The sequence below is a fragment of the Peromyscus maniculatus genome, chromosome 7 (genome assembly GCF_049852395.1).
Source record: "Peromyscus maniculatus bairdii isolate BWxNUB_F1_BW_parent chromosome 7, HU_Pman_BW_mat_3.1, whole genome shotgun sequence".
Taxonomy (NCBI): domain Eukaryota; kingdom Metazoa; phylum Chordata; class Mammalia; order Rodentia; family Cricetidae; genus Peromyscus; species Peromyscus maniculatus.
The window spans coordinates 118,767,851-118,783,330 of record NC_134858.1 but is presented as its reverse complement, the minus strand read 5'-3'; the positions used below and the strand labels follow the sequence as shown (position 1 = coordinate 118,783,330).

At 47.0% G+C, this 15,480-nt stretch overlaps 1 protein-coding gene across 5 annotated transcripts in view; it reads right to left on the bottom strand.

Moving 5' to 3' along the window:
* Positions 1–15,036, bottom strand: part of Ctnnb1 (catenin beta 1) — a 29,889-nt gene extending 14,853 nt beyond the window's left edge. Inside the window, exon 1 of one of the 5 annotated variants that reach the window (XM_076577422.1) lies at positions 14,724–15,036. The gene's annotated coding sequence lies outside the window, so the exon portion shown is untranslated. Of the gene's footprint in view, positions 1–9,065; positions 12,056–14,353; positions 14,495–14,723 lie in introns of those variants that run through there. The other 4 variants (XM_042281991.2, XM_076577423.1, XM_042281994.2 and 1 more) reach the window with 4 other exon arrangements.
* Positions 15,037–15,480: the final 444 nt, after the last annotated feature.

Here is a 15,480-nt window from a genome sequence, read left to right as displayed (position 1 = left end):
TCTGATGTCCACCATATGTGTGCAGGCACACACAGACACACAAGTAAGAAAAAAATGCAGCAAAAAAAAAAAAAAAAAAAAAGCATTCTTTTAAAAACAGATACTAGCACAAGATGAAGCCAGTGAGCATTCCAGCATGGGGGGCAGAGGCCCCCTGGAGCCCCAGCCCAGAGCTAAGGAGCAGTTGGTGAGCGCTAGGGGAGGGAGAATCCGTTTTCTTGAAGGACAGGAACTCCAGTAGTAGGTCTACTGTGTTCCAATGGATGGCCCCACACCCATGAGCTTAAAGGCAGCATGAACTGGAACCTATGGGATATTAACAAAAAGAAAGGATATAAAGTGTGGACATCTCTGGGGTGGTGGTGGTGGGTAGGCCTGGGAGGAATGAAGGGAAGGACTGTGGGGTGAATATGATCAAAGTACATTATATACATTGATGAAGTTCTCAACTGACATACATAAGTTAAGCATCCTTTCCCTCCAGCTTCTCAGTGTTTGCTAGCATAAGCAGTCATCACACGCAGACTAACGAAGCAGGCTTCACCCACAACACGTGCACATTTATGACTCCATGCCATGCTTCCAGGGTTTGTGCAGACTGTGTGAAGGCTGCACACAGCTGCTTCGGCGAGGACAGAGATAGGACAGCACCAACTCTTCAGCAGGTTTTAGGTTTCATTTTAAAAATCAGATACAACCCAATAAAACTATGTAAGTTAGCTGGGCGGTGGTGGCGCACGCCTTTAGTCCCAGCACTTGGGAGGCAGAGCCAGGCGGATCTCTGTGAGTTCAAGGCCAGACTGGGCTACCAAGTGAGCTCCAGGAAAGGCGCAAAGCTACACAGAGAAACCCTGTCTCGAAAAACCAAAAAAAAAAAAAAAAAATCAGATACAGTAAAACTGTGTCAACTACAAAATGCTTATTAATCCGAGTGGTGAGTACATGGGTGTGCTTTGTTACAGTATTTTCTATACCTTACATAGAACTAAATAAAAATTATAGCCCAATGTTATTTTTAAACTTAAAAAAATCTCCGTGCTTCTGAACTTTTAGAATTCTTAAAATGGAGCCGCCCTAAATGAAAAAAATCCAACTCTCTCAACTTCATGAGTGACTGACTGCATGTTTAAACTTGAGAACACCTGTCTACACTCCAGAGGCACTCTTATGCCCATTAAGTAGGTTTTATGATCTAATAAGACTGAACAGAAAATTCAGCTGCAATGAAATAAAAAGTGGCCATTACAATTATATGCAAAAATTGTTTTGCTTCAGAACAGAAAAAACGCAATTGTGAATCCACTCATGATAGCATCAAGAGAAATAAACTGTGCAGACGAGTACACAGAGGTCTGTTTTCGGATTAGAAAAAGTGCATGCCAGCTCTCTCTAATCTGGTTGATTCAATGTACTCAAAACAAATCCTAGTCTGAGTTCTTTATTTAAATAAAATCACTAACTCCTGAGCTGATTTAGGGAAGCCACTCCAGCGCCTGCCCCACCCTGCTCTATGAGCCTCACTGAGCGCCCAGTGGGGCAGTTGGCATGGCCGTGGTTCATGAAACTGGGACGTCCTTAGGCTTTACATGCTCACATCTCTGTAGCACTAACAATTTATCCTCATATTCCTATGGACAAGACTAGCAAAAGCAAACAATGCCTAGACAGAAATGGAAAACAGGTCTTCCAACCACCCAAAAAGAGCTGGATACCTCGACAAGATAGATACTAGAAAAACTGGCTTGTCACCTGCACCTTACAGCATGAAAACCATTCCATCAAACACCATTAAAAAGTAAAAATCAAACTAAAGCAGTTATAAAGTAGTTGTTAAAATTGAAGTCCTAATAGAAAGCATAAGGGATGTATGCACACCCTCATACATATACGCATTCTAGTTAAAATTCTAGGCAGTGTACCACTACCTACATGGTAATTTTAAAACAGCATACTGAAAACACGATTAAGGGCAAGTATCCACAGCACACAAAGAACAGGAAAAGTGGAGAGAGCAGTAACAACAGTGAGCCCCACAGCTAAAGTCTTTTGCCTGTCTCAGAGGACCAGTTAGAAAGGTGGATGACAACCACACCTGAGAGGGCTCATTAAACTCACTAGAAGCATATAGCTCACACTGTCTGTCATTTAACACCTTGTAAGTTAAAACCTCATTTGTTAATGCTAAAGGACTTACCAGAGGCCTTCCACCTGTCCAGTGAAACATAAAAGCTGTAAAGGGCATTAACAAACTGAATAAATAATAATCTATATGTTAAATGGACTAGATATTCAACCACCCAACAAATTTTAAGTACCTTTTGTTACTGGTGTTATATTACCAAAGAGTCTTGGAAGTAAGTCAAGGACATATAGCCAGTAACTAACGCCTCTATTTCTTTATTTAAGGATGCTTTCAGACAACAATTTTGACCATGTTTCTCCCCTCCCCCAACTCTCCTCCCCCCCAACAAGAGAAGGGAGAACTGAGCAGTGCATCACAGTGTGGTCAGGGAGGCTCTCCAAGGCAGGGCAGAGCACTCCAGAAGAGAACAGGCGCTTCTTAGGAGGAGTACACTAGGTATAAAAAAGGTACTAAATGGTGACCAATTTAACACAGGCAGGAAACCGTGAGCAGCCTGGGGATCAATAAAGACGCAGAATAAAATTCAAAGTGAACCAGGAACCTCTGAGCAAGTAGTGTTGGGTTGTGAGGCAGAACTTCCCAAGTGCTTAGGGGCTGGGAATATGGAAGCCTTGCTGAGCATGTCTCAGGCCTAAGCCAGCCACTCCCTCCACCTCCGAGTTCACACAGTGGAGGGGCTGTACGACAGAAAAGAAAGCAGGTAGACCAGGAAAGTGGTTATTGTGGCCAGTCAAAAGTGGATTTCTCATACAACTTACAGTCATTAAAAAGTAAGAGACTATGAGACTATCTCCCAATCTTTTCAACATTATCAAGCATGCAAATGTTTTGCATATAGCTTGCAGAACCAATAGACAAATTTAAGACAGTGTCATACATGTGTGCACAGATACACAGAATAAAATGGTACTTGTCTAAGAATAAATTCTTGTTAGCCAAATACCGAGATACAGCATTAAAAGCCTAAAAGCTAAGCAACCTACCAAATAGAACCTATGCAGATGGGGAAACAATTCTACTATCTTGCTTCAAAAGGCAAAACTGCTAAAAATGAAGTACAAACTGTATTCTCTCTTGGGGGGGGGGGGGATCATCTTATTGATATAACCAAGAATGGCCTTGAACTCTGAGCTTCCCAACTAATGAACTTCTGTTCAAATCCTGGTCTGTCTGTAGCCTGAGTCAAGCGCTCAGCCTTGTCAAATCAATCCTACTTTTTGCTTCTCTGGAGTTACCTTTGGTTAAGTCAATGCTGCAGATAAATATAAGGGTCAGAACTTCAGATAAAGAATCCTAAGTAACACTCAATTCCCTTGACAGTAACTCCAGCTAGTCTCTATGGTCCAGTGTTTCTCAGTGGTGAATCACTCTATACTATGAGGCTCTAAACATGCCCAACAAAGGGGATGCTGCGTTTCAAGTTGGCCTCCACACTCAGACTACAGGCCGAGTTAGCGGCAGCACTCCACAGTCATTTTATGGTTTACTTTCCCTCCCGTAAGAAAAACCTTCCTCACCTGTACTCATTACAAGTTTCTCTTCCCCATCAAACAAATCAGAACTCTGGCTTTCAAAACTTCAAGGTATGAACTCAGGGAGCACTGAAGCCTCACCATCAGTTCCTAACTAAGTCTGCAAAGTGCTCAGCGTATATTAAGCTCAAATATTTGATGGACTTATCAAAAACTAAACGCTGCACTCTCACTACTCTACCCTGTTCCTCTGTGAGAGACACTACAGACAACACCGCACTAAGGAGGTGGCGATGCACTCAGCAAACTCCACTTCTCACCTTCACACTTCCCGTGTCCAAGACACTATACCTGGTCTCTTCCAGTCAACACTGTTCAACGCCAGCCTCACAAAACAGGAGTTTGCCAACCCTTCACTGTTCCCCACACTCTCACCAAGGACAACGGTAAGTGAATTATCTTGATTAAGTAGACTAAGCCAAAACATGAAGAAATGAACAAAAAGGGTTTTTAATTTTAGTTGGTTAATGTTACTAAAAAGGTCGTCATCTCTTAGTTGTTTTCATGTGAACTTTCACAATAGGTTGTGTGAACAAGGGAACAAGATGACCTATGAAAGCCACAGTTTTATTTGGGAAAAAAAATATTTCAGGCCACCAAGACCAGTACATAATAAATCAGAATTGAGGTTCAATATACGTAAGATTTTTAAACTCTTTAAAGACCATAAAGACCTGCAAGTGTGTTCCGGTGAACCCCCACACACTAGTGGACCCTTCTTATGCTCGCTAACCCAAGAACTGCCATAGCCTGGAGGAGCTGACACTGTGTACTGGCGTCAAGTGTCACATGGAACACTGACATTATAATCCTTAAGGAGCAGTAAACACAAACCACCCGAGTCCAAACTTCACAAATAATATCAGGTAGCAATAGACAGGGTTAAAAAGCACACAAAGAACTCAAGAAAGGAACACACAATGATCCTAGCAGTAGATCCCAGGCAGCAGCTGCCCCCCTGCCCCAGCAGCCTCAAGTCAAGCTGACATTTCACTGTTTGGTAGGCTTCCAGAACAACGAGCCTTACAGCTCTGAAGTTCCCTCATATTCAGAGTATTACAGAGAGCCAAGATTTTACTGAGAATGCAACTGTATTTTGTTATTTCAATACAAAGAACTTCAAGGAATAGTCCCTCATCTCTGTTCTATTATGAGTCCCAAAACACATCAGTAAAGAGTCATTACCTGGAGCTACACCTGAATACTCCACTGGTGTTTTATTTTCTCAATTTGCCAAATTGTTATATAAAAGGAACAACAGTTTCATGACACAAACATCATAAATTTAGCATATAGACTCTCTCCATTTGTTCAGTAAACATTTCAGCATCCACCACATGCCAGAATGTTCTGGGGTTGGTCCCACCAAAGAGCTGCCAGAAGCTTTCTGAAGTGTAGCCTTCAAGCTGGAACCAGAAGGACTCAGGAAAACTCAATAACTTGTGCAAAGGCCTGATACATACAGGGATCCATCATCCTTTAAGAACCACATTTTGAGCTCAGTGGATTAATTTGAAGAGGGTGGAATGCAACAAAATGAGGCTGAAAATAGCTCAATCATACATAGAAAGTTTTCCAGCCTTCAGTAGGAAATTGCGGGTTTGTTTGCTGAATAAATGGTTTCTTGTTTTTCTTCTTTTAGACAGGGTCTCTAGTGTAACTTGGAGCTTGCTTATGTGGTCTGGCCCACCTCTGCCCGTGTGCTGGTTCTCAGCATGGTGACAGGATAGCTTATTCTTGATATGACTAAAAACACTGTAAGAAAAAAGGGACACCAGCCAAGCAGGTACAGCAGCAGACCAGTGACTCCAGGCCAGGGCAGTAGGCAACAAGAGGCACTACAGCAGCATGACAGGCAGTGCTCTGGAGTCACACAAAGCTATCAGGAAGAGAAATGTGTAAGGGGAATGAATGCAAGATGAGAACCAGAGCTTGAGCAATGAGGTCTGGCAGGAAAATGGTGACCATCTAAAGCTGTGCTACCTGTGGCTATGGATATTTAAGCTCAAATTTAAGATTTTTCAGTCATGCAGCCACACTAAGTGCCTACTAGCCACAGGTAGCTAAAGCAGCAGTTGATGAGACAGCACACACACTGTTCCCAGCACCACAGACCACATCCTACAGTGTTAGCCTAGAAGCAAGAAAGACCAAAACACCAAATGCTGAGTGACCAACAAGACCAAAACTAAAGCACAGCCACTGATTGGTCTGAGCAAGAGCTGAGGCAGTACGAACTAAAAGGGGGCTGAACATTGTGAGCTAAGCACAGACCTCACATCTGTGAGGAGCATTAGCTGAAAGCAAACAGAGGGGAAACAAATCCACAAGTACTTGTCCGTTTCAAACCCGCCCAAACAAAGGACCTGTAAGGGGGGAAAGGCAGCAGTAAGTATTGCCTTACAGGCCATTATCAAACCAAAGAAGGGAGGGTGGTATGGTAATTTTCAAACCAGGGTAAACAATGGGAAGGACTAGGAAGCACATAGTGCTTCAGTCTGAAGGAGACTCGAGGTAGACAGCATGATCAACACACGAGCTTATGCTACTGGTGAACTGAGTTAAACTACCTCTTGCTACGGCACTGAGTGCACCCAAGGGGAATAAGGGTATAACCAGCAGGCCAGTTAAAAGGCCTTTGCAATGTGGAAGCCAAGACTAAGGTGGCATGGTTACAGCAAGGAATGAGTCAATGCTGGGTATACTTCAGAAAAAAGTGGATGAGACCTACAGAGAATTTAGACACAACTACAAAAGGAAGAAGAGTGAAGAGCCACAGTTACAGCCCAGTAAGTTGGGAATGGGAACAGTTGGGGTCAATTCACTGCTTGGGTTGCTTCTTATAAATGCACCATGGTGGGAAACCAAGATTTATAGTGAGGAGAGAAACCAAGGCACACATTTGCAAATCACAGTCTCTATTTAAAGCTGGATAGTGAGTATGAACCAAATAGGGAGGTTCAAAGACTAACCTTTCAGTTCAGCCACTCCAACACAGATCAGAGGTGAGGGCAAGAGTCAAGGAGCTGCCAGTCAAGGATGTAGAAATCCTGCCCAGGTGTGGTGACCTACAAGTCATATGAAAAACCTCCAAGCAACTGCAGTAACTGGGCTAATGCTACAATAACTGAAGGAGGCCACAAATGTGCAACAAGGTGGTCACTGGTGGGACTTAAAAGAGGAAGGGGACATCTGAAAAATCATTAATGGTATAAACCACAGCATGTCTGTATGTAGACTTAAGAGCAGGCAGGCCTCTGGGAAGCACTGAAGTACAGGACAGACAATGGTGAGCCTTATGTGCTTGTTCTGGCCACATTCAGAACCATTTTCAGAGTTCATCTAAAGAAGGAGAAGAAGAAGAGTCACAGGGAGGGGAGTCCATGGAAGTTCTTCCCATTATTCATCATTCTTAGCAAGGAAAAAGCAAGAACACTGGTGAGTGAGGATGAAGTAGCTTGGGTCAGCATGGAAGAGTAAAGCATCATAAGGAAGGTAAAGGAGCGAAGGCAGTATTGGTCATCGAGTCACACAGAGGTGGCTGTGGAGCCCCGAGATGAGGCTGTGGAGCTGAGGATTCACTAGAGGATTGAAGGGCTGCAGTGCTTGAGATGGGGAGGGCAAAGTCCTGAGTATGTGACGATGGGAATGTGTGGCTGAACTGAGGTAGAAAACAAGATCACTAGAAGATATCAAGGAACTGAGAGATCGAAAATGCTCAAACACAACACCATAAAGAAGTTTTTGTCAGAACACAAACCAAAAGATATCACGAAGTCTTCCTGGGGTTAGGAGTGGCTGAACTACACAGTAAAAGTAATGACATAAAGTCGTGTACATTCGAGTTACCCAACGGAATTCCTACTCCTAGGAAACAGTTCATAGGCCAGACCACACTTGAGCTGGCCGTTCTAAATGGGTCTTGGCGTCACCAGGACTTATGGCAGGTCTAAAGGAGACGAAGACAGTGAGACGGGTGCTGATGGAGTGCTCCACACGAGGAAGCAATCCAACAGACATCTGAAGTACAGACTATCAAGAGGGGGGGGGGGGAGTCTACAGACTGACACAGAATGATCCCAAGTAACAATAAGGAACAAGACCCTTGGACCCAGTGGCACAAAGTATGTGAAAAGAGAGTACGCCTCAAGCACTGGGCAGCCCAGAGGAAACTGCTATAAACACAGTGACAAGCTTCCTAGTGACCAGATCCAGTCAGGAACTGCAAAAGGAAGCAGATTGTCCAGCCCCAAGCAGAGTGATACAGAGCAGCAAGGTGTACGGTGGCTGCTACTCTACGGCGCTCACTGTCAAAATGGACCCTTGATGCAACTGAAAAGGTCATGGGTTCTAGCTGTGCCTCTAGTAGAGGAGAAAAGAGCAGGGATCAAACAGTCTTCATTTCATAGGGAAGTATGTGCTGGGATAGAAGGCCCTTTAGGCCCTTCAGCACACAGGCAGAACATTTTCCAAGTCCCCTCAGAAGACCAACTTTCCTCTGCTATGAGATTTCAGCACCCTACTCTCTCAGCCCCCACAGTGCTGGAGTACAAAGTGAACCACCACTCTGGGCAAAATCTGCTTCCACCATTTCTTAAATATGACTTTTGGCAGTGGATGTCGGGGCTTTATTGTGCAACACCACCACCATTTTAACAGTCATGATCTGCCCTCCAGAGTGTCTGCTGCTCTTCTGGTATTCCTAGACTTCCAATTGCAACTTCCTGGATGAGAACAGTACCAAACAACGTCTGGAGCTCTGCTGTAGGACCCAAGAAATATAACAGCACAGTTAAAAGTAGGTAATAAAAGTCTCTAGCAGATAATTATCAGACATGGAATCACAAAACGGCTGGGCTAACATCCTAAATTAACAAGACATTAAACTTATAATCTATTTAAAAAGATAAGTCAGCACACTGTCCTCTAATACTTGTTTCTATTTCTGCATCTAAATGAACTGTATGGCATTTAATATGGTATTTGATGTTATGCAGTCTTTTCACTGGCACAAAAAGAAAACTTTTTTTTACACAGCATTAAAAAAAGTTCAAGAAACCCTGTGATGTGCTATTTGTTTACAACAGCACATTCAAACTCTGAAAGCAAACTCATCCCTATGCCCTTGTCTGTTCTGAAAGTGGGCATGGCTCTTCCCTGCTTATTCTGTATTAAGGAAATATAGGAAGCAGTTTGCAGTCACCACCCTGCAATGTAACCAATTCTTACTCCAACCCAAATTTAAGATCTTCAAACTGCACTCGCAAGAAATCCTGCAGTGAACTCTGTTCCTTACATTTTATGCAGCTGGTGCCCAAAAGCATATATTCACTTACAGGTACACACCACCCACCCTCCAGCTACCGGAAAGCAAGCCGGATGATACTCACTCCAGCCTTCATGCTCTTCCTCCCCCTTCAGTTCACCAATGAGCAGTCAAATCTGCTGACCACAGATAAGGTCTCTATGTTAGGAAGATTTAAGAACATACTCAAGTGTTGGTTATAAATCACAGGTTTTAAAAACTGTTACACATACCTGTTAGAGATCTGCTTTAAAAAAGAAAATCAATCCAGAGACTGAGTTAAATCTCAAGAAAAATCAGAAGAAAAAAATGGGAAGTGCTTGTGGCAGTTTCCCACAGAATCTAGATAGGTGTCTTGACCCGAGGGTCGCGACCCTTTGGGTCAACTGATGCTTTTAAGATATTCAAAACAGATATTTACATTACAATTCACAACCTTAGCAAAATTACTGTTGTGATAAGACATGGAACAGAACAACAGCCTTCCGGACCAATGTTGATACACTAGACCTAGGAGAACTTCTGGACTACCACATGACACTAGCCAGGTGTGGTGGTCACACAACCCCAGCACCCCAGAACCTGTTCCAGGTCAACCTGGACCACACAGGGATCCTGTCCAGGAAAGCAAACAACCCTTTCCAGCAGCTCCATGAAGAACATGGACTATGGGATGGGTTAGATGCCTTGAGTGTTCTAGCAAAGATACACAGACTCATGTATTAAAATCACAGCTACAGCACTGTATTCAGATGGCACTTTTGCTATTTGTTTTGAGATGGTCTCAGTCTGTACTGCAGGCTGGTCTTACGACTCACAATCCTTCTGCTTCAGCCTTTTGTGCTGGATTTTAGATGAGCCACACCAGGCTCAGATAGATGATTGCTCTTGGACATCAGCTCAATTTTTTTCAGTCCAACCAGAATCTACCAATTAAACGAAGACCACTTTACTAACTGGGAATGAAAAAAGGGCTAGCAGTAAAAGACTGAACCAATGCAATTAACTTGCCCACCCAAACCAAACCGACCAAGAGTAATGTACTGCTAAAATAGAGCACACTCAGGCTGACCTCCAGCTCAACACTGTTTCTAAGTCTGAAATTAGCCTAATACTACACTGATCTTAGAGATTTGGGCTTCTAGTTAAACTAGGAAATGATTTAAGTTGAATGGGGCTGACAGACTATGCCCACAGCATCTATGGGGTTTGCCCAGTATTTAGGTGCCTAACACATTGAGTTTGGAGACTTACGACTACCATAAAGAGCTGGACCCAGACTACTTCTCCAAGATCCAAGACTTCATTAGCCTGGATAGTTGGTCAGGTTTCCAGTACCAGGCATCTCTTTTTGTTGAACTGGTCTTAAGTCCATTAGAGAGCAGAGAGCTGCTGGTTACCCCAAAGTATGCAGTCCCACTACTGCACCCTTAGGGTTTATCAAGTCATGCTGGTCACTGTTGTGGTTCGAAGGCATCATAGCTAGGTAGGACTGCTGGACGCCTCCCTCCTTTGTAAGCTTGTACTTGATCTTCTAGTTCCATGAAAGCTAGTCGTCAGGTAGAAGGCATCCAGGTCAGTTACAGCTCAGGGGCCTCTGGGCTCTGGTCTGAATTGCATGGCACCCTTAGCAATAAGAACTTACCTTCCACCTTTTGGGGGCAGCCAAGGATAATAGCAATAGGTGTATGTTTGGGAGTCTACTGGAGAGATCTGGCCAACAACTCAAAAGAGGCTTCTCATGCCTAGTATTGGGGTTTTTGTTAGATAAGTCTTTGACTTATGAAAGGATCACTATCAGTCCAGATGAGAAAACTGCATTTAAACTATGTATGTATATTTATACTTATGTGTATTATAGGTTTTTTTAAGGCGGATAGTTAATAGCACATGAACATGCTAAAGTGGGGAGAGGCGGCAGACCATGAAGCCTTGACTCTAGTCAGAACTGTAAGTGACTGAGGAATGCTGAGTGTGGGAGAAAGTCTCCCTAGAGAAGAGAGAGCTCGGCAAGTTAGTTATCCAGTACCAAATGGTCAGCACTGAAAACACACAGATTGAGCAGGTCTCTGTGTGTGTGTGTGTGTGTGTGTGTGTGTGTGTGTGTGTGTGTGAGAGAGAGAGAGAGAGAGAGAGAGAAAGAGAGAGAGAGAGAGAGAGAGAGAGAGAGAGAGAGAACAATTAATGAGGAAATAGGCCATGAATTTCAATGAGAGTGAGAGGGATATAGAGGAAGGAAAAGGAAAGGGAAATGATATAATTACTTCAAAAATAAAAAGCAATTAAAAAAAGGTCACACTCCAATGTGACAATGCTCCCTTAAAGCAAAACACATAGTTCTGAAGGCTAACTTGATCACCAATTGGTTCTGTTTCATTTCAGCCAGGTTCTGGAAAGCAGAATCCAAAATCAAAATCTAAACTCAAGAATCCTTCATAAACTGACCATTTCACTTCAAAAACTAATTTGGAATAGGTGATTTGAAATAGTATTTTCAGAAAATAATGCTACAAAGAGAAGTGGCTGAACTGAGTGGAAAGGAAGGTCTGTCTAAAGGGCCAAGTGCTGTGAGCCTGGCAGTGCAGACAACTTCCGCCACCAATACTGTTCTTAGTTCACAGGCAGGGAACCACACTCACTTCACAGCACACAAATCCTCATTAGCGACTTCTTAGAATAGTCACCTCTAAATCATCAATGTGGCCGTTCCTCCCTTGAGGCACCTGGGCATTTGGTTTCTCACACTGTAAGCAGAAGTGCCCTAAACACTCCCCAATCTGACTGCCTGTTCTCTTGCAGAGGGGCAGTTAACCTCACGCCAGCCTGTTAACTGGGAGTACCGCACAACTCTCTCACCACAGAATCATCCAGGATACATTCAACTTGTGGGAGTAAGAGGAAAAGTGACCTGTGTTCTGTCCACCGGAGGGCGCTCAACAGGACCACAGCAATGCTGTCTCAACTGCAAACTGGGAAATGTGTCTGCGGTGGCTAAGTCTACTTCCTCTCTTAAAAGCTCTTCTCCCCAAGGAAGAAAGACTATGCATTCTTCCAGAGTTCTACACCAGCAGATATATGAGGTTCCGAGTCAAGTGAAACTCAGCATAAATGCAAAGGAAACTTTCTTAGGTAAACAAGAAAATAAAGACCTTTCTCTGGAGTGTGAAAAACTCCTGATTCACTTTCAATCGACACAAATCACTTTTCATTTTGTGAAACCACAAGCTGGTACTCATTTCACCTTGCCAGCCGACCTGAGGGTCACACGCTCTGCCGCTGTTGAACAGCAGCATCCCAAGGGCTGCCTCTTCTGCAAGCTCTGTCCTCAGGGCAGAGGCTGCCTCTTCTGCAAGCTCTGTCCTCTCAGGGCAGAGGCTGCCTCCACAGGCCCGACACCCAGTTAGATTGTTTTAAATAGTAAATACGAGTTGACAGAAAGGAGCCACAAAAAAAGCTAACATTTGTAACCTTTTCTACAAACAAGGAGTCTGTCCCACAGGTAGGCTTCTGACCAAGCCCAAAGCAACCTGAAAATTTACCACCTACACCTCCAGGTGATGGGCCCAGACCACTACCTCACTTGAACACTGAGATGTAATTTGACTTGATCTACTTGCGCTGTCCACTTTCCTGCTTAGAAGTCTGATGATCCAAACTTCCACCCTCAGGGTGCACAGGCTCTTGTCTCTACCCTGCATTATTTGTAAAAGGGCTCCACTGGTATTTCTGAGCATATATTTAAAAATACACTCCAAGAAACTTGTCTCCTACCTTGGCGGTGGCATTCTAAAACTAGTGCTAAAGCTTTATTCACAACAATTTCTATTCCCATCATCACTACGGAAGTAGACACTCCTTCAAGCTGGAGACATTTAATATCCAATACTGGCTCTAGACCAGTGGTTCTCAACCTGGGGGTCGAATGACCCTTTCACAGGGATCGCCTAGGACAATCGGATCTTTATTTACATTACGATTCATAACAGTAGCAAAATTACAGTTTTGAAGTAGCAACGAAAATAATTTTATGGTTGGGGTCACCACGACATGAGGAACTGTATTAAAGTGTCGCCGCATTAGGAAGGTTGAGAACCACTGCTCTGGACCGTATTTCTTGACACCTGCGCACGATTAAACGCTTCCCTATTTGAGGCTGGTCCTCCTGCGACGGTGAGGTCTAGGACGCTGTCTCAAGCAAGCCAAGCTGTCCAGATAGCCTGCTCCCTCAAGGACTTCTGCCTGGGAGGGTCTGGCGCTAGCTACTCGTAGAGAAAGACGTCTGCAAGTTTCCAACTTCCCCCGCCACCACTTGTCCAGACTCGGTCTTCAGGACAAAGGTTAGGTCACAGAACGCCTACCGCCAGCCCGGCCATCAACACTGTCTGCTGCGAAAGGGCGTTCTCAAACCTTGGAGGCACTTCTTTTTAATTCGGAAATTTCTGAATATTTAAAGGTAAAGTGAACTAAATGTTAACAGCGGCCTTAACTCAAATAAAGTTTTTTGCCCGACACATCGAAATACAAAGGCCACAAGCTTAAGCAACATTAAATTAGAAACCAACAGAGCAAGCTTTAGTCCCTCTTTGCTGGGACGAGAGGCTGAACAGAGACGTCTGCAAGCCACAAGTAAATAGCGAAATGGCTTCCTAAATCCCAGACAAAACGCTTCACAACTTGGCCATGTGAAAAACATGAGGCAGACTTTATCAAAGGCAAAGCTGCCGTCTCTTGAGCTTGCTGTCTGGTCTAAGCCACCATTATTCACGGCACAAAGCTCTCGTTTCACTAAAACCACTCCTCGATTTCCTCTCGCCGACCTCCGCATACCAGCAGCCCAGCCACTCTCCATTCAGCGCTCAGGCCCGGGGGGAGGGGAGCCCACAGATGTCTGGAGACCCGAGCCCGAGACAAAGCTGCCCCGCGGCCCGGCGGCGCAGCGGAGCGGGTCTGGGGCGCCCAACTTGGGAGCGCCGGTTCCAAGCCCGGTCCCCAAGCCCCACACTCGGGACGGGTCGCCACGCTCGCACGGCCTGCGGTCCGCGCTCCGGCCGCTCCAGCTCGCCCAGAGCGCAAACGCGCCGAGGAAACACACACTTGAAGCCGGCCGGACCCCACACCAGGCGGCTCGCGTGGCTGGCTAAGGGCGAGCCCCCTCCCCCTGGCCCAGGCTTCGGAATCCTGCGCACCCCCCACCAGGAGTAGCCATCGCTCGCCCACGATCCCCGACTCCCGCCAGGGTCCCGGCCCCGCTGCCACCGGCCCCACGCGAGTGCAGGACGCCACCCTGCGAGGACACGCTCCTGACGCATCCCGCCCGCTGCACCCAAGAGTTTGGCGACTCCACGGTTTAAAGTTGTTTGGATTCAAACTCACACAGTCAGGTCGTTACAAGGGAGGAAAAAAAATTGTCTACACGTTCCCCGCGACGGAAGGAGGCGACGCGCGCCAGTCCGGCGTCCCCTGTGCGCGGGGGCGCCCGCACCCCCGTCTCCGCGGGCCACGGAGGCGGAGCCCCCGCCCACCCCGCCCCCGCTGCAGCCCCAGCCGGGACGCGAACCGCGGTCCCCACCCCCACGGCGGCCAGCCGTCCATCCGGGCTCCCGGCGCGCGCCCGCCCGCCCGCCTGCCCGCCCGGCCCCGGCCCCGGCCCGCGCGCCCCCGCGCCCCCGCGGCCTCCCGCCGCCACCCGGCCCGCGAAGTTTCCCGCTGGCGCGGCGCGAGCCGGCCCGCCGCGGCGCCGCACCTCAGGGCCGCGCGCTGCTCCCCTGCGGCCGTCCGCTCGCTCGCCCTCGGCCTCCTGAGCTGACGGCTCGGCGCCCACCGTGCTCCGTCTCCGCCTCCCCGGGCCGCGGGCTGCGCAGGACACGAGCTGACGCGGCCGCCACCGAGCGAGGGCTTAAGATGGCGCCGCACAAGGAGCGACTTATAAGCGGCGCACCCCGTGTATCCTGCCGCCGCCGCCCCGCGCGGAGCGTTCCGCCGCGCGAGGACGAGGGGCGGGGCGCGGGCGGGGCGCGGAAAGTAGTCCCCGCCGGCCTGAGCCGCTCTGCGCGTGCGCCGCCGGGAGGGGCCGGGCCGGGGCGTGGCGTCCCGACGCCGCGCCAGGGAAAGCCGAAGGGGTGAGTGTGGGCCGCCGTTGCGGGCCAGGTGGAGCGCGTCCTTGTAGGGTGCGAGTTCGAGACCCGAGCCCAGCTCTTCCCCGGTGTTCCGGACGCCACGTCCCTGAACTGCAACTCAACTCCACCACAATCCATTGCCTGCAGGAGTGCCCGCCCCGCCTTCCTGCTGTGCCTCTGAACCCCGACAGGGATCCCAGGGACCAGCTACCACACCTCTCCACCCCAGGAGGACATGGAGTCCCCATGAGTGCCTGTAGACAGCATCTAACTAGAACAAGTGGTTCAGCACCACGGCACTGTTCACCAGCCTGATTCCTAGAAATCCCATCTTACCTGGACCCACTGGACCGTGGGGACTTTTTCCAGGGGCTGCAATTTTAT